The sequence below is a fragment of the Moschus berezovskii genome, chromosome 9 (genome assembly GCF_049115385.1).
Source record: "Moschus berezovskii isolate FMDL1 chromosome 9, NW_MosBer_1.0, whole genome shotgun sequence".
NCBI classification, from domain to species: domain Eukaryota; kingdom Metazoa; phylum Chordata; class Mammalia; order Artiodactyla; family Moschidae; genus Moschus; species Moschus berezovskii.
This window is the reverse complement of record NC_142468.1, coordinates 84,997,707-85,023,649: the sequence shown is the minus strand read 5'-3', so window position 1 is coordinate 85,023,649 and position 25,943 is coordinate 84,997,707.

Below are 25,943 nucleotides of genomic sequence, written 5' to 3'. Positions count from 1 at the left end.
AGAGTGGTAGGATTCGAGAGAGAACTGAGGACCCATTACAGAAGCCATAATCTTTTATCACCGACTTTATCTGAAGGGACATCCATTACTTCTGCCACGTTCTCTGTGTTAGAGGTGAGTCACTAAATTCAGTCCATTCTCAAAGGGTGTGGTGCCAGGGGCAGGGGTCCCTGGGAGCTATCTTTGAGGCTGCCCACCGTGCCCCTCTCCCAGTCCTGCTCTCCTCCCTTTCTCATTGCTTTCTTACCACTTCAGGTTGTGGCGTGTTTATAAAAAGGGCTGGTGATTGTGGCCCTCTGCTCTCTGTGTCACCAAGAGTGGGGAATGGCCTTGCCTCATGTCAGGTTGGATGCTCTGCTTGTACAGACGGGGGACCCAGAAGCCTTGGTGGGACTGGCAAGGCCTCCCTCACAAGAGGACAACTACTGAGTGGAAGGTGCTAAGCTTAGGAAGAGGCTGTTTCTGAACATGTTTGGCTAGAGGAGAGCCATTTTTCAAATTATGACTTAACACCCCGATCTGTCCCTCGATGCGGCTAAGTCATCTACCATCTTATAAAGATGCTTGTAGTTGCCTCAAAGGCACAGGACTGAAGGGCTGACTTGCAGAAGAGTTCAGTTTCTTGTGCCATCTCAGGGCTAAGCCTTTCCCATGTGGTCACAGAGGCCAAAGTGGCCCTGGTGCCTTTCCCACCTTCCCTTTCAGACCTCGCAAGCCCTTCCTGGCTCTGTGACTCGGCCTAGTCACTCTAGTACCGAGTCATCCTTGTCTCCTGTGAGTTCTCTACCAGCTCCGGTCAGTCCTCGTCACCATCCTGGCTGAGAAGCACTTACGTTCCGTTCCGTTGCTCAGTCGTGTCCGACTCTATGTAACCCCGTGGACTGTGGCCTACCAGGCTTCTCCATCCACGGGATTCTCCAGGCAAGAATACTGGAGTGGGTTACCGTTTCCTTCTCCAGGGGATCTTGCCGACCCAGGGATCGAACCCAGGTCTCCCGCATTGGAGGCAGACGCTTTAACCTCTGAGCCACCAGGTTGCAACTAATTCATGAGGGCAGGCAGAGGCCCTTGCTTATCCCAGGCTTTGGTCTTTAAGCTCCATAGTTATAAGGTGCCATAGGGAACAGCAGTTGTTGTAACACAATGGTGACTAATGAACTTACCCGCCACTCTTCAAAGGTGTCATGCAAATACCTCAAACCTAATTAAACCAGCCTCCTTACTCTGCAGCCACCTCCTCCTCTTAGTCAGTAATCCTCCAGCTGATTCCCAGTGTGTTAAAAATGCCAAATAAGATGCAGATCAAATTCACTTTCATGAAGCTGGAGGGTAAACCCACTAACAAAGGAGCTGGCAGAACTGGAGCCCATTAACAGCGGAGGGAAAATTGACAAGGATATTGACATAGACTCTTCAAAAGAAGATGATTTGAATATCAAAGGTGGGAGAAAGGCCCTAGGAAACTGATGAAACTCTGGAATATTTTTGCAAAAATATTCCTCTTTATCTTCCTGTCATTGAATTTAAAATGAAGGAAGACATACTGCGTTATATAATTTTATCAAACAGTTAATGCCCAAGAAACACAACTCATTCTTTTGGTTACTCTAAGAATTAGTGCACAATTACACAAGTATGTTTTTTAAAATAGATAACATTTTTGTAATTTTTGGTTTTGTTCAAAGATGAAGTTCTAATCAAACCCATTTCCTTTACTATTTACTGTGACATTTTAGATAAGGTCGGTGAGAGCAGTGATATGCGGCGGAAGGCATAAAGGAAGAAAAAGGAATATTTTAAGCAGAGGCAACAGCTAACAGGGTGTGGAATTGAACTTTTCCTGTTGTCTCAGGTGTTCGCTAGAGCTTTAAAGGTGAAGTCAACGTGTGATAAGAATCCCCGCATCTAAAAAATGTGCTAAGGATATCCCACAGGACTTGTAAAGAGAAGGCTAGAGGTTCCTAAGAAGGAGTTCTTTGTGGAGGAGCAAGCTGTGCTTTTTCCTTCCCTCCCCATGGGGAAGGGGATCCAGCCACCCAAATCAAGCAAAGTGGGGAGTCAAGGGAACCTCAGGTTTAGGGGTGTTTTGTAAGAAAGGGAGACAAACGTGTCTCTCCATTTCAGAGAAGCTTGTTGAGCAGTGAAAACACGTCAACCTGCATAGTATTAATACTGCTGCCGGAGGGGAGGGGCTCAGGGTCGTGGGAGAGCTTGCCATGTGTCTCCTGGTGTTTGGGGTGTGAAGACTGGAAAGCGGGAGGCTAGCTGGAGCTGGTGGCAGGGTCATCCCCTCACCATCACAGCTGTAGGGATAGCAAGATGCATCTTTGCCATTTGAAAGGCTAAGAGTAGAGGAAGCCCAGGCTTGCTTTAGTAATTAGAGGGCTACCGTCCAGGGAAGGGGGTGGTGGGGGCTGAGCAGAGGGAGACTGAGGGATCAGCTGGAGAATGCAGTGTGGCATGTCCCCACAGTGGCAGTGGGAGAAGGTGTCTCAGAAGTCCCGTTAATATGCCCTGTGGAAGGCTGGCCTGAGGAGGAAGGGACCCCAGACCCTCACACAAAGCCACACACAGTGCACATGTTAAACATGAAGACTCTGTCCCTTTGCTCTCATTTTCCTCATCTGTTCAGCCCTAGAGGATCCCAAAGCAGGAGGGAGGGGAGAGGAGAAGGATGAAGGAACAAGCCATGCGCCCATCCCCACTGCAGAGTCTTTTTAAAAATCTTTATTGATTATTTTTGACTGCACGAGGTCTTCACTGTTGCATGCAGGCTTTCTCTAGCTGTGGTGAGTGGGGACTACTCCCTTGCTGGGGTTCAAGGACTTTACTGTGGTGGCTTCTCCTGTTGCGGCACATGGGCTCAGTTGCCCGGAGGCACGTGGAATCTTCCCAGACCAGAGATCGAACCACTGTCCCCTGCGTTGACAGGCAGACTCCCAACTGGTGGACCACCAGGGAAGTTCCTGACTGCAGTGTCTTAACCCCCATGTCAGACCCTAGCCAGAGGGAGGAGAGTGAAAGTCCCTCAGTCCTTCTTTGCAACCCCATGGAATTCCCCAGACCAGAAGACCAGAGTGGGTAAACATTCCCTCTTTTCCCAATGCAGGTATCAAACCCAGGTCTCCTGCTTTGCAGGCAGGTTCTTTACCAGCTGAACCACAAAGGAAGCCCAAGAATACTGGAGTGGGTAGCCTATCCCTCCTCTAGCGGATCTTCCCACCCAGGAATCGAACCAGGGTCTCCTGCATTGCAGGCGGCTTCTTTACCAACTGAGCTATCAGGGAAGCCCAGAGGGAGGGAAGAAATGGTCAGTTAGAGGTGAGACTCAAGTTTGAGTGTATATCAGTGCCTTAAAGATCCTAAATGGAAACTGTTATGGTATCTGAAAATGACTGAAGTTTTGAGATCCACCTAGAGAAATTACCAAAAAACAAGAAAGTAGACACAGAGCTCATTTAAGAAGGAAAAATACACACACAAAAAACTGATGATGTGTTTGAGGAAGAGTAATATTCCAGTTTGCAACAGGGAAGTTTTTCTATTTCACAAATGTACTTACTCCTGGAATTTCATACCCAAGACAGCAGTCCTGCCTTGAAATAACACACGGTCTAGCGGGAAAGCTGAAAAGAAGCAAATGATTATAGCACATGTCGTACGGGAACATGCGGAGTGCTACACGAACACAGGGGAAGGCCACTCACCCGATCTAGCAGCTAGGCAATGTTTTTAATGAGGCAACATCTTGGTTTTACAGGAAAGAAAGCTGAACAGCAAAAGTGGAGGAGCCTGGAGTGCAAAGAGAGATAGGCAGGGATGGGGGAGTGTTGAGGAGTTGACTTTTAGTTGTGTTGGTCATGTGTCAACTGAGAAAAAGAATTCACAACCTAAAAATTGAGAATTACATAAGGCAGACTTACTGAGAACTTAAGCCTGGGAGGCAGTGTCTCAGATAGTTGGACTCCTCCAAATAGATTAGGGAGGAGCCAAAATATATAGAACTTTACAAACAAGCACACCAAAAACAAGGTAGTCAGAATCACACACTTACTGATAATGAAAGAAAAACTGAATATCCCAAGGAAGTGAATTTAGCACTTTTCTGTATATGGGAAGATGCAGGAGTCTGGGCTCTTTGAAATCATCCCTTTGGTATGCACCGTAACCATCTAGGCCAGTATCCTGCTTTTCTCCATCGTGAATCCCCCAAGGGAGCACAGCTGGGGGTGACTGAAGTGGCTGATGGCTGCAACACCATCTGTTTACTGATACAGCAGGCAACATTTTTCACCCATGTGAGTGAATATGGAGCCCTGCCTGTGGACTACAGATGGTGATTTGACAACATCAACCAAAAGCAGAGTTTGGAGTCCTATGGGTGGATCACATGTCCCTGAACAAGTGCATATAGGAAAGGCTGTGGATACAAGTTGGTCAGACTGGGGTACACGTGAGAATGTCTGCCCCCAGGACCTCAGCACCTCAATCCTGCTCTAGGACCCTGGGGCAGGTAGGGACCCGAAGACTGTACCCAATCAGGTGAATCTCCCGCAGAATGAATGTTCGAGGGCTTTAGCCCGTGACCTCAAAAAGAGGAGCCCTAGCCCTAGTGACCTGGGCTTAAGTAATACAGCCACACAGACTCTCTGGACTGCAGTCGGCAATTTTAATGTTTAGATCCAACAGACTGAGTGCCCCGCTGTCTTCATCAGCCCAGATGCAAGTCTTCATTCTGTCTTATCCCTTTCAGAAAGAGGCAAGGTGAACCCTAGAAAAGGCACAGCAGAAAAGATAAGGAAACAAAGAGAGGTTTATTCTGGTGCCTGGAGCATGGCTGATGGAAACTGAACCTTTAGGGTGTGTGTGTTCCCAGCAGTAGGGGGCCCCTGGCCAATGCATTACCCAGATATCCAGAAAGATAAGAACCCTAAGGGGAGTCCAAGAGAAAGAAGGCACCAACTCCAAAGTGTGGGGCTCAAGAAAGGGTCTTGACTGTCACGTAACCATGTGTCAAACAGTTTCCTCCTAAGAGTTCAAGAACTCCCAAGAGGGATCCCCAGTGTTTTGAGGAATGAACAGAGGAAGAAAAATGGGACCTGGCGGGGGGCGGGGCGGAGAATGAAACAACAGGAGGGTGTGTTCCCATAGAAGCCGAGGGGGAGCGTTTAGAAAGTTGATGGATAGAAGGGCAGAAAAATACCCGCTGGATTTGGTGGTGTGGGGTGGTCACAGGCCACAGGGACAAAACCTGATCTAGGCCAGTGATGGATTCAGGAGCCCAAAGGCCCTGAGCTCAGGTCTGAATGAGATGGAAGGAACTAGAGGGAAGGGGAAGCCCTTTCCTGAAGGCTGCCTATGAGGAAAAAGCACTGGTGTGAGAGACCTGTAGGAATGCAGTGGCGTGAAGGAGGATTTTTCTCTTTGGGAAATCTTACAGCCCTTTTGAATGATGATGGGGAAGCAGGACAGAAAGGTTGAAGAGGTGAAGAAATGAGTCATGGCTGACAAAACAAGCGCTCAGGAAGCAGGGAGGGATGGCTCTAGAAGAGAACAGGTAATTAGTCTTAGATAACAACAGGGGCACTCTCTCACTAAGCTAGGGGAAGGGCAAAGGGCAGAGGCGATGGGGTGGGTATAGATAAATGATGACTGGAGGGGCAGAAAGGTTGGTGTTTGTTTGCTTTCCTGGTGGTGAATAACATATCAATGAAAACACTTAATGCTTGCAAAATATTTGTAAAAATATTTCATTTAATCCTCCCTGCAAACCAAACAATCCTCTGGTTGGTTCCAAATCTCGGTACGCTCCCCAGGGGCTCTGTTACTCTTGGCTCTGGCTTGGTGCTGTCTCCTCCCACATGGCGAGAACTCGCTCAGACTAATCCAACAATGTGGGGAAACCTAAACACTGGCCCTGTTATAGCTGCTGCCATTGAGGGAATCCAAACAACAATGGGTTCTTTTCTACCTTGCCTCTGTGCCACAGATTTCTTGCCATTTGGTGTCAATCAGCACCAGCAGGTTAGTGAACCACCAGGCAGTTGGTGTTCTGACCTGTTGCAAAAAAAAAAACACCTAGACAAAATCCAGATCTGTTTTAGCTGCGTGATACTACCTCTTGGCCATAGTCAGGGAATATTCTCTGACTTGATGGGAGTTAAGAGATGAGGTCTTAATATGAAATGAGTTGGATTGAGGACACCTTGGTTGGTTACCCACTTCTGTTTCTTATGGCCGGTCAACACTCAAAGAGCCTGAGGCAGTAGCCATGCTCCATCCGTCTCGCGGATTCCAAGCGGTTATTAGACCCATGGTCTTTCTCCTGGACTTTCTCCTATTCCCAGGCAGCACTGTTTAACCATTTCTGCAATCCCCTAGATATTCATGACGGGAAAGGGGAGAGGAGCAAGGTGAAAACTGCAAAGAAGGTGAAAGGCTGAGAATCGCATTGGATCAGAGGAGCGTTCCTGTGGCTATCAAGTCAGGTGACGTCCATCTGCTTTTGTGCCAGTGTTTTGTAGGCTACTCTGAAAGAGAAATTTTGAAAATGTTTGAGCCATACTGGCATCATTTGACTAAAAAGTCACTTTTCAGTTCAGTTCAGTCACTCAGTCGTATCCGACTCTCCGTGACCCCATGAATCAGGCACGCCAGGCCTCCCTGACCATCACCAACTCCTGGAGTTCACTCAAACTCACGTCCATCGAGTCGGTGATGCCATCCAGCCATCTCATCCTCTGTCGTCCCCGTCTCCTCCGGCCCCCAGTCCCTTTGTTGACGTACACAGACACGTATTTGGGTCACAGTTGTTATTTCGTTGCTAAGTTGTAGCTGACTTTCTTGTGGCCCCTGGACCGTAACCAGCCGGGCTCCTTTGTGCCTGGAATTTCTCAGGCAGGAATACTGGAGTGTGTTGCTGTTTGCTCCTCCAGGGGATCTTCCCACCTCAGGGATCAAACATGAGTCTCCTGTATCGCAGGCAGATTCTTTTACCACTGAGCCACCAGGGAAGCCCCACATTTGTGTTACACATTCTGATACATTTGTTAAGAAGATTCATTATTTTATGGTCATACTTTATGCAGTCTATCAAGCAGGACTCTGACTGTTAAAAATGAAGCTCTTCCAGCTGAAATGGAAAGATTTAATGTGGATTCAGTATTCAACTTTGATCCAAGTATCTTTAAACTTTCCAGTCCAGAAGAAGATTGAAGCTTTTTGACATTGTGAATCAACAGTGTGGTTAAAGGTCATAGGTTTAAATAATCTGACACAGTGTAGCTCTGATTTGTGCATTCAAGAGGCAGATCCTTTTGACCCCAGAGCATAGGTGAAACTGCTAATCCTGATATGGAAGCTCCAGAAAGCAAAATCACTTTGTTTTGAAGGTGGCTGTTTGCCTGGGTGCTGTGCTTTAATGTAAACCATGCAGGTTCACCATGCGCTAACTAGGCAAGCAATAAAACCCAAGCTGGGACATTACACCTGGTAAGGGAAACCGACCTGGTGACCCAGGGCAAGCAGCGCAGGAGATCTTCCTGGCCTTCCCCCATCACCTCCTACCCTTTCTTTCATTTTCCATCCATTTTGTCAGCCAACCCAGCGGGATTTTTGTACTCATGCGAGGCTCCATGTTAAGTGCACTGGACCCAGACTTGAGCTCCTCCAGGCTTGACCCTTGGCGTGGTCCAGGCAGGATGGACACACTGCCTCTGGCCCTCTTATTCTTGGCTGTTTCAGGAACCACCTCTCCGTACCTCCACTGCACAAAGCCCAGTCTCTGGAAAATAGCCAACAATTGTAGTAGTCTGTAACTCCTGAGCTGAACCATGGGCCCTATGCAACAGGTGGGTTGTGGCAAAGAGCAAACAAAACGCATCTCTCCAAAAATGCTGAGATCCTCAGTTGCTCTTTTATTTTAAGCAGATGTCTCCCCAAAGAGGCCCTTTTGAATGCTATCATGTGGCTGGAAAACTGCCTTGTTCCCTGACTTTTGCACTAAAAACCCACATAGGCTCATTTTACATTTATTAAGCTCCTGATATACGCACATCATCACAAGTATGTCACTTGAAGTATGTCACTCTGATTCTCTGCTCCCTGAAAACCCTCCCCAGCTCCAGGGCAGAGCCAGTGCTACCCAGGCCCCATCTGCTTGGTGTCAAAAGCTCTTTCCTCTCATGAAAACGTCACATGACCATAGGTTTGGGCTTTTTTCTTTCATTTTGGAAGAAAAGAAAAACATGCAGGGTAAGAACACTGTTGGGCTCCCCAGGTGGCTCAGTAGTAAAAAAAAAAAAAAAAAATCCGCCTGCCAAACAGGAGACGCGGGTTTGATTCCTGGGTCAGGAAGATCGCCTGGAGAAGGAAATGGCAACCCACTCCAGTATTCTTGCCTGGAGAATCCCATGGACAGAGGAGCCTGGCGGACTACAGTCCATGGGGTCGTGAAGAGTTGGACACGACTAAAGAACAAGAACAGCAAAGGACACAGTTGTGTTGTCAGTTATTATTTGGCTCTGGCTAAGAAGCAGAAGATATTAAGAAGAGGTGGCAAAGAAGAGCTGTACAAAAAAGATCTTCACAACCAAGATAGTCACAATAACGTGATCACTGACCTAGAGCCAGACATCTTGGAATGTGAAGTCAAGTGGGCCTTAGAAAGCATCACTACGAACAAAGCTAGTGGAGGTGATGGAATTCCAGTTGAGCTATTTCAAATCTTGAAAGATGATGCTGTGAAAGTGCTGTACTCAATATGCCAGCAAATTTGGAAAACTCAGCAGTGGCCACAGGACTGGAAAAGGTCAGTCTTCATTCCAATCCCAAAGAAAGGCAATGCCAAAGAATGCTCAAACTACCGCACAGTTGCACTCATCTCACACGCTAGTAAAGTCATGCTCAAAATTCTCCAAGCCAGGCTTCAGCAATATGTGAACCGTGAACTCCCAGATGTTCAAGCAGGTTTTAGAAAAGGCAGAGGCACCAGAGATCAAATTGCCAACATCCGCTGGATCATGGAGAAAGCAAGAGAGTTCCAGAAAAACATCTATTTCTGCTTCATTGACTATGCCAAAGCCTTTGACTGTGTAGATCACAATAAACTGTGGAAAATTCTGAACGAGATGGGAATACCAGACCACTTGACCTGCCTCTTGAGAAACCTGTATGCAGGTCAGGAAGCAACAGTTAGAACTGGACATGGAACAACAGACTGGTTCCAAATAGGAAAAGGAGTACGTCAAGGTTGTATATTGTCACCTTGCTTATTTAACTTATATGCAGAGTACATCATGAGGAACGCTGGGCTGGAAGAAGCACAAGCTGGAATCAAGATTGCTGGGAGAAATATCAATAACCTCAGATATGCAGATGATACTACCCTTATGGCAGAAAGTGAAGAGGAACTCAAAAGCCTCTTGATGAAAGTGAAAGAGGAGAGTGAAAAGTTTGGCTTGAAGCTCAACATTCATAAAACAAAGATCACGGCATCTGGTCCCATCACGTCATGGGAAATAGATGGAAAAACAGTGGAAACAGTATCAGACTTTATTTTTTTGAGCTCCAAAATCACTGCGGATGCTGATTGCAGCCATGAAATTAAAAGACGCTTACTCCTTGGAAGGAAAGTTATGACCAGCCTTGATAGTATATTAAAAAGCAGAGGCATTACTTTGCCAACAAAGGTCCATCTAGTCAAGGCTATGGTTTTTCCCGTGGTCATGTATGGATGTGAGAGTTGGACAGTGAAGAAAGCTGATCGCCGAAGAATTGATGCTTTTGAACTGTGGTGTTGGAGAAGACTCTTGAGAGTTCCTTGTACTACAACCAGTCCATTCTAAGGGAGATCAGTTCTGGGTGTTCATTGGAAGGACTGATGCTAAAGCTGAAACTCCAATACTTTGGCCACCTCATGCGACGAGTTGACTCACTGGAAAAGACTCTGATGCTAGGAAAGGTTGGGGGCGGGAGGAGAAGGGGACCACAGAGAATGAGATGGCTGGATGGCATCACCGACTCTGTGGACATGAGTTTAAGTGAACTCCAGGAGTTGGTGATGGACAGGGAGGCCTGGTGTGCTGTGATTCATGGGGTCGCGGAGAGTCGGACATGACTGAGCAACTGAACTGAACTCTTGATCTCATGGTGGGCAGAAAGAATAAAAATTAGTTCTGTTTCTCTTTTTTGTCAACTCAAGCTGAAAAAATGTAAACCAGCCAAGTCGGCAGAGCCTTTGCCCCCAAACGAAGGCATTTATGGTATCGAAGAATATTTATTTGAGACATTTCAACCTGGATTTCCTGTGAATGAATTGGAAGCAAGTGAATGGATAAGATGGATGGAACTGGACTTTCTTCATTCACACAGTTCACTAGAAACCAGTGCTCCTTTTTTGGAGGATGGGTCTGGGTATTGGAAGAAACCTTGCACCAGAAAACCTTTTCATGTGACCTGGACGGAAATGCTGTTTCCCTGGTCTTCAGCCTTGGCGTGGACATCACGACTGGGTTAACACTTCAGAGTAGATTCTGGGATAGCAAGGTTTTCTCCTCCAAAATTATGATGCTAGTAATCCAAAGTAGACTGCTGTGGTAGCTCAGGCAGCCAGCCCTACCTTAACAGCAGAGTTAACAGAACCACATTTTATTTATGGTTTCTCTTGTGTTGTATTTGACGGCCATTTCCTCTACAAAACGAAGATTGAGTGAGGCATAAACGTTTCTACTCATGATATGTAGTTCAAAACATGCTTAGAAGACTAAAGCTCATTTTGTTTGGACTCACATCAATTACATTTCTAGCAGATGTAATATCCTTACTTTTCTCCATCTAAGTCAGTCATACACGTGCATTTGGCACCTTCATGGAGGGCAGTGTTTCAGGCTGGCATGTGGAAGCCTTAGCTGGGCTCTTTGCTGTGGGGCAAGTTCATTAAGGAGACACAGCACTGTGTGAGAAGTGCTGCTGTCGGCAACCGACTTCAAAATGCATTTCTTAAAGCAGATGAATTGATGGGTAGATAGGATTTTTTTTAAAGTGTTTGGTAACACATTTCTAGCAAAATGCTAACTGTGGAATCTACCTGATAGGCATATGGGTGTTCACTGTACAATTTGTGACTTTTCTATATGTTTGAAGTTTTTTTGTAATAAGACATTGGGGAGAAAAATCCATGTAGCTGTGGCCACCGAAGAGGGCAAAGATGTTCTCTCGGCTCTCAGCCCGGGGAGACCCCAGGATACAGTGGGGTAGGTTTACTGGGTCCTCACTGCCCACTAAGCGCTTCGTGTGTACTATCTTATTTGCGCTCACAAAAAGTACCATCCTCCTCACTTTATAGATGGGACAGCAAAGGCTCAGAAGGCATGAGACGCTTGTCAGTATCAGGTTCGGGACTTGAACCCAGGTCTGACTGCCTCCAGAACTCAAAGCCGTGATGAATGTACCACACTTGAGCCCCAGATGTGGATGCCTGGTACGGCGCCTTGTGTTGGGAGGAAAGCATCTGATGCTTGGGGACAGTGGGAGAAATGCCCCATGCTAGCCCTCCCTCCCCCGCTAATGGGTTTCAGATAGTTTTATTCTTTAATTGTCCTTTAATTAATAGACACCCAGACTGCCACCTGGTAATTTTATTCTGGCTTCATCTCTCTCACTTTTTTTTTCTCACTTTAAGCAAGAAGTTGATTTAAACAACAAGTTGCTTGGCTTGAAAACTATATAGAATGCATTCCTTTTAGAGTAATTATCTCCAGTTAAGGACAGATTGTCCTACATATGACAGCTACAAACAAAAAGGTTATCAAATTGCCTGTGGTTTTACAGCAATAAATGATAAAGTTCCACAATCAAACACACTGTGCAAGGATTTTTATTTCACTTTTTGTTAAACAGTGAAACAGCAAAACAACTTACTAGAATATAAAGATAAGAGCTGAAGAAGCATGCTACTAATGCAAAGGGAGAATTTCCACAGAACTAGGAAGCTTTCCCCATCCCATCTCTGCTTGAAACTGACCAAAACCTACCATGGGCTATTTAATTTTTTTAAAATGCAGCATGTTTATGCACATATGCCATTCCTAGATGTACAGTAGAAGAATAGGGAAAGGAAAATAAAATAGAGGAAATTGTTCTACGGTCAGGATATGGTGGAAACAGATTGTGGTTTTCTAGCTGTGAACACACTCTTGGTCTGTAGGAACAAAGTTCTGGAGTCAAGTAGCAGGTTCCTTTTATTATTATTTTTTATTTTTGGCCATGGTGGTCTTGCTGCTGCTCGAGCTTTTCTCTAGTGCTCAGGCTTCTCCTTACAGCGACTTCATTTGTTGCAGAGCACGGGCACTGGGGCGCATGGGCTTTGATAGTTGTGGCATAGAGGCTCAGCAGTTGTGGCTGCCAGGCTCTGGAGTTCAGGCTCAGTAGCTGAGGCCCATGGGCTTGGCTGCTCCACCACATGTGGGATCCTCCTGGATAGGGGATCGAACCAGTGTCTCCTGCCTTGGCAGGTGGGTTCTCTACCACTGAGCCACAGAGAAGCCCAGAGTTTTCTTCTTAGTAGACACCTTAATTGCATCTTCATCCTCCATCTCCACCTGTGCAGACGCGTCTGTTCCACTGACTGCTCATCAAATCAGAATCTGGTGTGTCTCCCTGAGAAAACCTGGTGTTGACCGCCGCCTTCCACTAGGTGGTACAAAAATGACTTGACCTTAAACTGTACCACAGAACCTGCCGCCTCCAGGTTAATGCCATCCTCGTGTTCAGTCTTGACTCTTTTCTTGGGCTTTTTGTCCGCCTTGGTGAGTGGCCGGGTCTCCTCGGCTGTCGCTGAGACGGGAGCAGAGCCACGTTGAGTGAGCACATCTCTTTCTGCCCCTTGTCCTCATGGAGTCGCTCCCAGCTCTTTGTTGAAGAGATGAAATATGACGACACTCTCTGAATCGGATCCTTACTGTAGTTTTCAGCTCTCTGGGCGTTCTCACTTCAAAGACCCTAAGCATCTCACAATTGAGGTATGAAGCCTTGCATGAAGTCGAGGTGGGGGTTAATGCCTGGCTGTCAGACCTGGGTGCTGCTTCTCAGAGGGTCTGGGAATCTCTGCGCAGCCCTGGGGAGGCAGGAACAGCAAGGCGAGGGCGCTTGGGTCACACAGCATATGGTTGTCTTTCTCGGATTCTGCTTGTTTGGGGTTTCTGTCCTCGGTTTCCCCTTCCCTCTATCTTTCAAATGGAAGATATGAGGCTGCTTCCCAAAACCAGAGAAAAGGCATTCAAGCCCATAGATGGCTCTCCCACTTGCACACCAACGACTCTCTGAGCACCCCCCACCACCCTGGAGTAGACAGCCGGAGAGAAGGTTTTAAAAACCAGAGCCAGGGAGCAGGGAAGGAATGTCTCGGGGCTGGGCCTCTGGGTCTTCTCTGAGCTACTCCTCAGATAACCCAGAGATCAGGCTGTCAGGGGAGCATTGCTGGGCTTTAATGCCCTCCAGGGACTCTGAGCCCAGGGTTCCAGCCAGCATTAGTGTTCTGATTTCTCAGGGAATGTATTTAGACTTCACTAGACTACTCAGTTTTAGGATGATGCGGGTAAGGCGTTGTGCACTTGGGGCTGAATACCAGCCTCCCTCATCCTGGCCTGAGAATCTCTGTCAGCATCTTCCCACTATTCTCCAAGGAAAGATCAGGTCTAAGTCTGGCCCTTGGGGCCTTCAAAGTCGAAGTAATGTGGCAACAGATTGTAAAAGCTGTAGAAATGTTCAAAGGAATCCTAGATCATCTAACCCTCTCGTTGTTTTTTTAAATTGTGGTAAAATATGCATGATGTAGAAGTTATCATTCTGACCATTCTAAAGTGCACAATTCAGTCACATCAAATAAATGCACAATGTTCTTCAATCATCATCATTACTCATTTACAGAATTTGTTCATCATCCCAAACTGGAACTCTGAACCCATTCAACAATACCCTCTTGGGGGAAAAAAAAACGGAAATCAATCAAAAAGGAGCAGGGCTGACCAAAAGTCATGCAGGTAGGACAAGGGTGTACAATATCAGGATCAAAAGCTCTGACACACCATCTGATTTCTCTCTTTCTTTCTTTTTTTTAAATTTGGCTGTAGCAGGTCTTAGTTGCAGCATGTGGGATCTATTTTACTAACCAGGGATCAAACCCAGGCCTCCTGCATTGGGAGCACAGAGTCTTAGCCACTGGACCACCAAGGATGTCCCCTGATTCCTTAAAATAGGATTTTGTACACCCACACACATGCCTATATTCATCTAGCACTCAATTCCTTGTTCAGGAAGCCACACTTCCAGAATAATGTTGGCAAACAAATATGTGTCTAAAAACAACAGACTGGATGATGGCAAGAGACCTGGAAACCCCACACCACAGAGATGAAAGGAGCTGATGATGGGGGATTCAGGACAATAATGGGTGCTCTCTTCACAAAGGGGTTTAGCGTGTGGTATGGAAAAGAGACTGAACCCACCTGGCTTCTGAGGGCAGGACCAGGAGTGCACATGACAGCAGCTGGGTCATTTCTACTGGAAACGTCAAAGATCCTTCAGTAACTCAGTCAGCTACAGCAGCAGGCAGCGAGTTCCTGGCTGCTGAAGGCAGGGAGCCAAGGCTGGGTGCCCTGGGTCACCTGCGCTGACACACTGTGGAGAGAATTTATGCAGCTGAGAAAGCGTCCCTTCCAACTCAGATGTGTCATGCAGGAGTCGGATGATGACATCTGAGCCCAGAATCTGCATTGGCATCCAGTCTAGCACAGTTCATGCTCTCCTGGGCCAGAGTCCTGAAACAAAGGGCTCTGGAACCATTCTATAGAAGGTGTTCATAGTTTTAATTGCTGACACAATCGGGCAGAACATAGAAGTTTTGGACTATGTACTCTTCGAACCATATGTAGGTTGTGACCTGTCATGAAATCAATATATTCAGCAATTTTTAAAAAATGAAATAGAATGAATAGAATATATCAGAGTACAATACACAGGGTGGGGTAAATATTAGGCATTTTTCATTTTTTATTTGTTGTATTGAAGTATAGTTGATTTACAATGTTGTATTAATTTCTGGTATACAGCAAAGTATTCAAAGCCTTCAGTTCAGCTTAGTTCAATTGCTCAGTCGTGTCCAACTCTTTGCGACCCCATGGATGGCAGCACGCTAGGTTTCCCTGTCCGTCACCAACTCCCAGAGCTTACTCAAACTCATTTCCATCGCATCAGTGATACCATCTAACCATCTCATCCTCTGTCGTCCCCTTTTCCTCCTGCCTTCAATTTTTCCCAGCATCAGGGTCTTTTCCATTGAGTCGGTTCTTTGCATCAGGTGGCCAAAGTATTGGAGTTTCAGCTTCAGCATCAGTCCTTCCAATGAATATTCAGGACTGATTTCCTTTAAGATTGACTGGTTGAATCTCAAAGCCTACATATATATATAGGTTTCCCCAGTGACTCAGCGTGTAAAGAATCTGCCTGCAATGCAGGAGACACGTTTGATCCCTGCATCAGGAAGATCGCCTGGAGAAAAAAATGGCAACCCATTCCAGTATTCTTGCCTGAAAATTCCCAAGTACAGAGGATCCCTGGTGGGTTATAGTCCAAAGAGTTGCAAAGAGTTGAAAGCAACTGAACATACAAACCCATATATATATATATATTCAGATTCTTTTCTATTATAGATCATTACAAGATACTGAATATAATTCCCTGGGTAATACAGTAGAACCTTGATGGATATCCATTCTACACATAATAGTTTGCATATGCTAATTCCTGCCACCTTCCCCCTTGGCAACCACAAGTCTGTTGTTTATGTATGTAGGTCTGTTTTCTTCTTGTAGGTAAGTTCTTCTGTGTCACTTTTTAGATTCCACATACAAGTAATGTCATATGGTATCAATATGTCTTTCTCTTTCCGATTTACTTCCCTTAGTATGATAATCTCTAAATTCATCCATGTTGCTCCAAATGGCATCATTTCATACTTTTTTATGTTGAGTAGTATTCCATTGTATTATGTGTATATACATTTATACACATACACCACATCATCCTTATCCATCAGTAATTTTCAAGAAATACTTTTGGTTATATTGTCTGTGTGTGTGTGTGGGTGGGTGTATGTGTGTACAAAGTCAATGTAAAATCTATGTTCTACCAGTGCTTTGGCCACCTGACGTGAAGAACTGACTCATTGGAAAAGACCCTGATGCTGGGAAAGATTGAAGGCAGGAGAAGGGGACGACAGAGGATGAGATGCTTGGATGGCATCACCGACTCAATGGACATGAGTTTGAGTAAGCTCCAGGAGTTGGTGATGGACAGAGAGTTGGACACAACTGAGCAACTGAACTGACTGACCATGGGTTTAATTTTCCTTAGTATAAAATTTTAAACTTAATGCAAAGCACGGAACATACATGTCTAGAGTCTTAGAACTGGGTCACAAGTTGCTAGAAAGGTCACATGCCAGATTAGAGAGGTGACAGTCTCTGCCGGGCCAGGCAGCTCTGACTGCTTGCTTTCTTGGCCCTGGACACACTGACACGCATGTCTGTAGTCCTGCAGTTGGCCCCACAGGGTAACCAAGTGCTTGGCTGAGAGCAGTTGAAAACCTCTGCACCCCTGAGGAGCAGACAGAACAGCAGGTCTGACATTTTGTTAAACTCTTCCTTTCACACAAGGGACTGGTGAAAATAAATTTGGATCCTCAGACAGTAATGAGAAACAAACCCTGGAGGCGGAAAACCAAGGGTTTTATGCAACCCTTCTTCCCCATTGCCACAGAGATTCCCATGCCTGTGTGCAATTGCTTTGCTCTCTCTTCTCTTAAATCAGGGTCTTCTGTCTTCCTGGGACAGGACTGTGAGCACATATGCAGGGGCTTTAATTAAAAGGGAACTGCTCAGAAAACAACAAAACTCTGTAAGCCAATTATCCTTCAATTTAAAAAAAATATTAAAAAGCAGGGGGAACTGCTAAGTACTCAAGAGGATTTTGAATGGATAGGCACATTATGGAGGCAACCTTAGGACCATGATGCACAAGAGGATGTCTATGACCAAGAGATATAATATACACACACACAATGTTTCCCAAACTAAAGGACGCTGCTGCCAGATTTCCGCTGAATCCTTTCTGTAATGCAGACATTGTATAACAGATCTGTTTTTGTGTGTCCAGCATCCCTTAACATATATGATTTCAGCATCCACCTTCCTCCACTTCCTACAGACAGATGTTCCTGTCCTGCTACCATTCCATGTGGTTGTCGCGGGACTGCCAATCACAATGCCTTGCCCCATCTCTCTGGACTCAATGATTGGTCCATGGAAAAGGCAACAGACCCAAGTAGGGCCAATCAGGGGTTTTCCTGATACATTATATTAAAGCAGTAGGCAAGAACTCAGTTTTTCCCATAGGGAGCTACAGATTAGAGCTGCCTTTGGCCTCATTTTCCTCCAGTCATTGGAGGAAGACAATGGACGCAGTGAGAGAACAAGAACTCTGATGGCTCTCTTGCTACTTTGGCCAGTTCTACTGCCCAGCACCCAGCCTACTTTACTTACATGGACAGACAGATGGAGGAGCAGGTGTATGGTGGGGCAAGGGTTATTTGCTTGTTGCTTAGGCTAGTATGAGTTGCTTTTTGTAATTTACACCTGAAAGAGTTGCTTCAGCCTGCACATAAGGAAGCAGGGACATGATTTAGAGTGACGACCTGTGTTTGAAGCCGAGAGCTGATTCTTATTGACTATGTTCAAGGTATCTAACTTGTCCAGACCTCAGTCTCATCATCTGTACAATAATTAAGGTATTCATGAGGTTTAAATGAGCTAATCGTGTGAAAGTGGTTTGTATAATGATAAAATGTTGTCTGAATGTTAAAGTAATTACTAATCTAAGCACCTTTCTCCTACAAAATAAAGGGAGGCCAGCAGTCTCCCTCATGACCCTCCTAGCCAATCTACTCTACCCAAAGGAACCACTGTTCTGACCCCTATCATTAGAGATTATCAGAAAACCTGGATTTGAATACCTGTGTTGCTAATTATTAACAGTATGACTAACTTCTTTGAACTGTAGTATTATCATCAGTAAAATGGAGTTAATTTTAAAAGAAAAACCTTTGGAGAGTAGTTAAAAAGTTTGAAAGGCTTTCTAATATAAGTTTTCCAACAAGGATCCTTATAATGTGGTCTCTTAAGGAGTAAGTGGTTTATTTCTCTGCTATGAGACCATCGAGGGCAGGTGCTTGGGTTGGTGGTGGCTTAGGCACCAGGTCTGAGAGCAACTCGTGGATTTTAAGACCATTACAATCTGCATCAACTTAACCAACAGGAAAGGGGAGAAGAGCATGGAGGAGGCAGCTCCAGTTGAGTGTGGTTAACTCTCGCTCAGGGTCCATTAGTGAAGACGTAGCCATGTGAGCCCACCTGGCTCAAGGGAGGCTGGGAAATGTAGTCACAGGCTGGACAGCCATGTTCCAGCGACAAAACTTGCCAGCCAAGAGGGGGAAAACAGATTTCAGAGAAGAGCTACTGCACAAGGAGTAAATAATTGCATTAAGGTGTTTAGAATATTCCAGAACACAGAGTTGTACCAAATATGAACTGTTTAGTATTGGTAATTCTCATGCAGTAGAAAATTAGGAAAGAAAGTTTTTTTCTAAAACAAGACTACAGAATGGCTCTTTCTAGGAAAACTATTTCTCATCTCAATATTATATTCTGCCAGGTTCCCTTGGCAGCTCTCGGCATATCACTCAACCCCTTCTCTCTAAGGGCCTCCATTCGTCTGCCCTGAAGAGCTTCTAAAATACTCCCTTGTGACAATCTTGAAAGAGCAGCCATGGAGAAAGTCCAGCCTTGTCTGCTGGAAGGCCCCGTTTACTTATGGGATGAACTCAGACAAGCAGACAATTAATGATAAATGGATGTTAGACTTGCTACATTTCCCAGCCTAGTTTTAGCCAAATTATGAATTCATGCAAGCCAGTATGGAGACCCTGGGAATCTCTTTTGTTAACTTGGGCTCTGGCTACTCCCCTTCTGCTTGCAGACTTGTGGGGAGGAGGGGGTGAGGTGGGCACCTGGCTATAAGAGGATGGCTAAGACTGATTGACAGAACGCCCTCTGAGGTCATAAACTGTGCCAGCCTCCGTCCCATTAGCCATGGAAATTTGCAGTGGGAAACTAATGAAGTCTTTAATTATAAAGTCCTAACTGTTTAGACTTTCAAGGAGACAGAGTTCCTAATAAATACTCTGGCAGAGGCCATAAGCAGGGGGTGGACTCTGTTGTGTAGCGGGATATATGAGAGACCACCCACAAGGCTAGGACGGCAGGCAGGCGGGAGTAGGGCTTGTTCATGACCTCAGCAGATGGGCTGCCAAGGAAACAAAACTCTCCCCTGCCCTTTACCCCACTCCCCGGAACTGCCCAGACCCAGGGAGGAATTGGGTCTCGCTTAGGACAGCCCACCTGCACTTAGCTCATCCTCAAACATTACCTGGTTGCTCAGCAACCCTGAGCATCTCTAGGAGTCGCTCGTTGTGCAGTTTCAGCCATCAGCTGTGACTAGGACCTGCTTGTTACAGTTTCCAGCTGTGACCAAGTACAAGCATTGCTGGCAAAAGAAAAAAAAAAAGGAGTGATTATCTCCCTTACTGGACTATAATGGAAGATGGGGGAATCAGGAAGTGCTTCTTCCATCGAGCCCTCTTATAAAAATGCCTACAAGGTCGATATGTCTGAAGCCATCACACATACAGCATGAAGTGGAGGCAATTCTCCTGATCATTTGGGCTAAAATTCTTTTCCTGAAAGGTCCAGAAAGTTGAAGCTGATTTGCTTATCTTTATTTATTTCTAGGCTGACACTCCCAGAAAATTACCTGTTTTCTGCTTCACTTCACTTGTCCAGCCAACCTACAGGGAAGTCAGTTAACTGCCTGGTTCCTTGTCATTGCTCAGTCGCTAAGTCGTGTCTGACTCTCTGTGACCCAAAGGACTGAAGCATGCCAGGCTCATCTATATCCCAGAGTTTTCTCAAATTCTTGTCCTTTGAGTCGGTGATGTCATCCAGCCGTCTCATCCTCTGTCAACCCCTTCTTCTCCTGCCCTCAATCTTTCCCAGTAACAGGGTCTTTTCCAAGTTTCAAATCCCAAGTCTAAGAGCTGCTTCTAGAGGCAGCCACAATGTTCAGGTCACCATGATGTCACCTTCCCTATCACTGAAGGGAACAAGTGCCACCCTGGGGGAGGGGACCCCAAGAATGGCAAGTCATCTGAACACTAACAGCCAGATGGACGCCACCTCGGATTTTCAAGGGAAGTACCAAAAGACAGAGGAAGCCTATACTAGAAGCTTCCAAAGCCCCTTCGGGTGGTATCCATAGAAACTGGAGAAAACAAAGGTAACAGGCAGCCCAACCTCAGGCTGTGGAGACAGCCCAGGGTGAGTCAGAGCTAATAAAAGTGCTCTGTAATGTCCCTGCACAAACTGTTGAGACACTTGCAAGCCTCAGAGCATTTTTACTTTGGCCTGGAGCCCCAGAATCCATTCAGCTGGTGATTAATTGCAGGAAAGATCCTGGGAAATAGATCAGGAACTGAAAGTGGTTTGTATCAGTGTGATCATTAAAATTTGATCAAAAGCTGGACTTGGCTAGCTCCCTTTGGATGGCGTTTTCTGAAAGCAAGTTTGAAAAAGCAGTTCCCAGCCTTCCCACCATGAACTTTTCTTGAATTCCCAAGTCATATTTTGAGGCAACACTGTATAATGGATCAGAAGTAGAGCAAGCAGATGTGTGCACTGGGACCTTTTTAGATGGCAATGTAGAAAGCAAAGAAATAAAAATAGTTTGAGTGTCAAGACAACTGGTAAAAATCAGAAGTCTTAGCAAAAATGCATATGGTTGACTTATTTCTCTGTATTAACAAGTAGTATAGAAGCAATGTTAAATTTATGGGCTTCTCAGGTGGTTCAGTGGAAAAGAATTCGCATGCCAATGCAGGAGATGTGGATTTGATCCCTGGGTCGGGAAGATCCCCTGAAGAAGGAAATGGCAACCCACTCCAGTATTCTTCTCTGGAAAATTCCATGGACAGAGAAGCCTGGTGAGCTATATAGTGCATGGGGGTCTCAAAGACTCAGACATGACTAAGTGACTAAACAGCAACAATATTAAGTTTGTATCCTAGTTAGGTCTTTTAGAAGCTTGGACTTTTCCCATAGTTACAGGGCCAAAGTTCCTTATGTTGTAGATGTCATTACAGATGACAGTCACTCCAAAACCACCCCATCCATCCACCCTTGTAGCACCTGAATCCACCCAATTTCACCTTGCTGCTGCTGCTGTTAAGTCGCTTCAGTCGTGTCCAACTCTGTGCAACCCCATAGATGGCAGCCCACCAAGGCTCCCCTGTCCCTGGGATTCTCCAGGCAAGAATACTGGACTGGGTTGCCATTTCCTTCTCCAATGCAGGAATGTGAAAAGGGAAAGTGAAGTCACTCAGTCGTGTCTGACTCTTAGAGACCCCATGGACTGCAGCCTACCAGGCTCCTCTGTCCATGGGATTTTCCAGGCAAGAGTACTGGAGTGGAGTGCCATCACCTTCTCTGCAATTTCACCTTATTGCACTGTTTTTGTTGCCTTTCTATATCTGTGTCCTCTGATAGACTCCAACCAAGTTCATTTTGAGAAAACTCTGGCTTTAGCTCAGCACTAGGTCTTCAGTAGTGAAAGTGAAAGTCGCTCAGTCATGTCCAACTCTTTGCAACCCCATGGACTATACAGTCCATGGTATTCTCCAGGCCAGAATACTGGAGTGGGTAGCCTTTCCCTTCTCCAGGGGATCTTCCCAACCCAGGGATCGAACCCAGGTCTCCCACATTGCAGGCGGATTCTTTACCAACTGAGCCACAGGTGAAGCCCAGGAATACTGGAATGGGTAGCCTTTCCCTCCTCCAGGGGATCTTCCTGACCCAGGAATCGAACCAGGGTCTCCTGCATTGTAAGCGGATTATTTACCAACTGAGCTATCAGGGAAGCCCGTTCTATAAATATGTTTAAATACTGAAAAAAATGAATGGTCACTCAGTTTTTCAGCTCTTCCATAGAAATCTACACATTTAAACTGGAGAAAAATAAAACCCTAACTCCTGTTTTTATAGATGATATCTGCGTGCTTTTCCTCATGAATTTACCCCATGTTCTTCATAATGCTATAGATTGTCACTGCTTCTGTTGGAAAATGCATTTTGGCTTCTAACCAGGATCTCAGGACACCTAAAACATGTTTATCCTGCTCAAGGGTTCTTAATGAAGACAGTGGCTTTCTGCCTCCCCGACTGCTCTGGCAGACAGGATTCTTTCTTTCTTCTCTCTATATATGACCCCCTGCACTTGGTGCAAAAAAAGTATGTCTCCTAGGGCATCACAGAAGAAAGCAAGCCACCTACTCACATTCATAAGCACATGCTTGCATCCTGGGGAACATTCCTCAAGCAATGGATTTGTATCCTAGGAACTGCTGCTTCCCTCCTTCCCTCTCCCCCTTTCCTTTCCTTTCCTTTCTGGTCTTTTCTCTTTTCTTTCTTCCCTCTTTCTTTTTCTTTTGTATTCCTTCAAATCGAAAATAAGGAAAGTAAGACAGTTTTGAACTTTCACTTTTCTCCTGTTCCAAAATCACTTAGAATGCTCAGTTCCCAGTTTCTTCTACTCTGTACTCTTGACAGTTAGCCAAAAAGAAACAGCTATGACCATCCACTTTGAGAGCACTGGTTTCTTTTTATTTTTTTCTTTAACACTGTTTCATTTGTGCATTCCTGAGCTTTGCTCTTACCATCTTGCATTATTACAGAGACAACTCTTTTCCATCTTGTGTTGCCATCAGGGAAGTTCCTGCCCTGACAGTCTGGATTGTGGAGATTTGTAACTACTTAACTGGTAGGGGATGTTGGTGGCTAGCAGGAGGTTTGAAGATGGTAAAGGTATGAGAAAGTCAGTTGGGGAGATAACAGGTAAAGACTGGTTTGCTTAGAAGGTAACACCTATTCATTCATATTATGTGAAAAATATTTCACTAAAATAATATAAATAGTAAATATTAATTTAAACAAAGTATGCTATAGCTATTTGGGAAGATGGAGGTAGAAAGAAAGGATATATTGGGAGTGGAGAGGGGAACATAAGAAGATTTTAGAATTAAATTTAGCTCCTCTATAATAGAAAGTCGATAGACAATGTCCAACATTTTAAAATCAAGACATCTCCCCCTACTTTAATACGTGACATTTTCATTCATTCCGTGCAGTCCAAAATATTTTCTGATTTTTATTGCGATTTCTTCCTGGAAACAGGGATTATTTAGAGGCATGTTTCTAAATTTCCACATATATGGAGGTTTTACAGTGTATTTTTGTTGCTGATTTCAGCTGCAATATTGTCAGAGAACATATGCTATATGACTTCAGTCCCTAAAAATTTGAGACTTGCTTTTTGACAGTATGTGATCAATCACCTTCTCCATACATGCTTGAAGAGAGGATGTACCCTGCAGTTGTTGAATACTCCATGTTGTTCATTAGATTATTTCTTAATCAAGTTGCTGCAGGCTTTTGTGTTCTTACTGAGTTTTGTCTGCTTGTTCTATCAGTTACAAAGTATGCTTCTAAAATTTCCGGAAAATAATATTTTTGACCATTCCTATTTAGTTCCGTCAATTTTTGCTTTATATTTAGGTCATATTCTTAAGGTGAATACAAATTTAGGAGTGTCCTATCTTTCTAACAAAATGTACATTTTATCATTATTGTGTCCCCCTTTATGGATATAGTTTACTATATCTGATATTAATAAAGCTATACCTTTGTTCAATCCATCTATAGAGTTCTTAATTTCAGTTGCTAACTTTTTCTATTTTAAGATTTCCAGTTACTTAAGAAACCAGTCGATAGATAGCATAAGCTTAAATTTTGCTTTCAGTTCAGTTCAGTTCAGTCGCTCAGTCGTGTCCAACTCTCTGCGACCCCATGAATCACAGCACACCAGGCCTCCCTGTCCGTCACCAACTCCCGGAATTCACTCAAACTCATGTCCATCGAGTCGGTGATGCCATCCAGCTATCTCATTCTCTGTTGCCCCCTTATCCTCCCGCCCCCAATCCCTCCCAGCATCAGAGTCTTTTCCAGTGAGTCAACCCTTCACATGAGGTGGCCAAAGTATTGGAGTTTCAGCTCAACATCAGTCCTTCCAATGAACACCCAGGATTGATCTTCTTTAGAATGGACTGGTTGGATCTCCTTCCAGTACAAGGGGCTCTCAAGAGTCTTCTCCAACACCACAGTTCAAAAGCATCAATTCTTCGACGATCAGCTTTCTTCACAGTCCAACCCTCACATCCATACATGACCACGGGAAAAACCATAGCCTTGACTAGACGGACCTTGGTTGGCAAAGTAATGTCTCTGCTTTTTGATATGCTATAGTATCTACTTAATGATATCCCGTCATTACATCACTGAGATTAAAAATGTGTATCTCAGTTCCAGGGTGGATTTATTCTATATCTACACCAACATTAGAGTATAAAAATTCTTTCTCTAGTATTAGAATCTGGGAAGAAGACTGCCAGAATTAAAGTCACAATTTGGGAATTTCCAATTTGTTTCTTACGGTCCGAAGTAAATGGATATAAGAAGTCTCTCTCCACTGTCACTCGTCCAGTCTAATTTTTAAGCTTATTTAAATATATCTCACAGAGTGATAATGTATAAGTGCAGGCTTACATAAATTTTGGTTTGGCCTCTTCTTTTTTTTAATTCAGCTGTGTTGGGTCTTTGTTGCGACACACGTGGCCTTTTGTTGACACGCTTGAGCTCTGCAGTTGGAATCTTAATTTCCCAACCAGGGCTTGAACCCACATCCCCTGCATTGGAAGGTGGATTCTTAACCCCTGGACCACCAGAAAAGTCTCTTTGGCCTCTATTCTTTTAGGGAAAGTCTGAAAATATTTTGATCCTTAAAAAACTCAAACTTGAAATTTTTTAATATCCTGCGTTCCTGAGATTTCTCCTCCTTCCCACAGAGTATGTACCTCCTTTCCCTCTGATGGCTTTCTTATGCCAGAATCCAAGGGAATCCTCACTTTACAGGAACCAGCATCACTGTCATAAGAGCTGTAAAAGTAGAATTTAAAAAATTTAAAACAGGCAGTGGTTATCTAAGGTCTGAGATGGCCAAAGTCCAGTGAAACCATTGAGATTAACATGTGCTGGAGCCACTGGAATTTCTTGGGACTGAATAATTCCTAAGCTTGGTATCTTGTCAAAACAGATTGGAGAATGATTTTTGCTTGATGTATTTTCCAATTAAATAATCTTATACACTATGCTTCCTCATAACTGCACCATTATAATTGGATTAGAGCATTTTGGATTTACTTTTTAAAAAATCAAGCAGTTTAGGGACTTCCTAGGTAGCTCAGTGGTAAAGAATCCGTCTGCCAATGAAGGAGAAACAAGAGACACGGGTTCAATCCCTGGGTTGAGAAGATCCCCTGGAGAAGGAAATGTTAACCCACTCCAATATTCTTGCCTGGGAAATCCCATGGACAGAGGAGTCTTGCGGGCTACAATCCATGGGGCCACAAAGAGCCAGACACCACTGACTCTTTGTGTACACACACACAAGCAAGATGTGTAGATTGAAAGATTTGGACTTGACAGGTTTGCCCAGTGAGATCTCGATACTCCCTTTACTGAGGTATGTATTGATAGATTAGAAGATCCTTCCAAGTAGAAGATAGTTTCTTTCTATCACAGTAGGTACCTCTAGTTACGCGAGTGAGTAACTGGCTGTAACTTCCTGAAAGAACTATTACTGGGATCAGAACATAACCATCCACACTG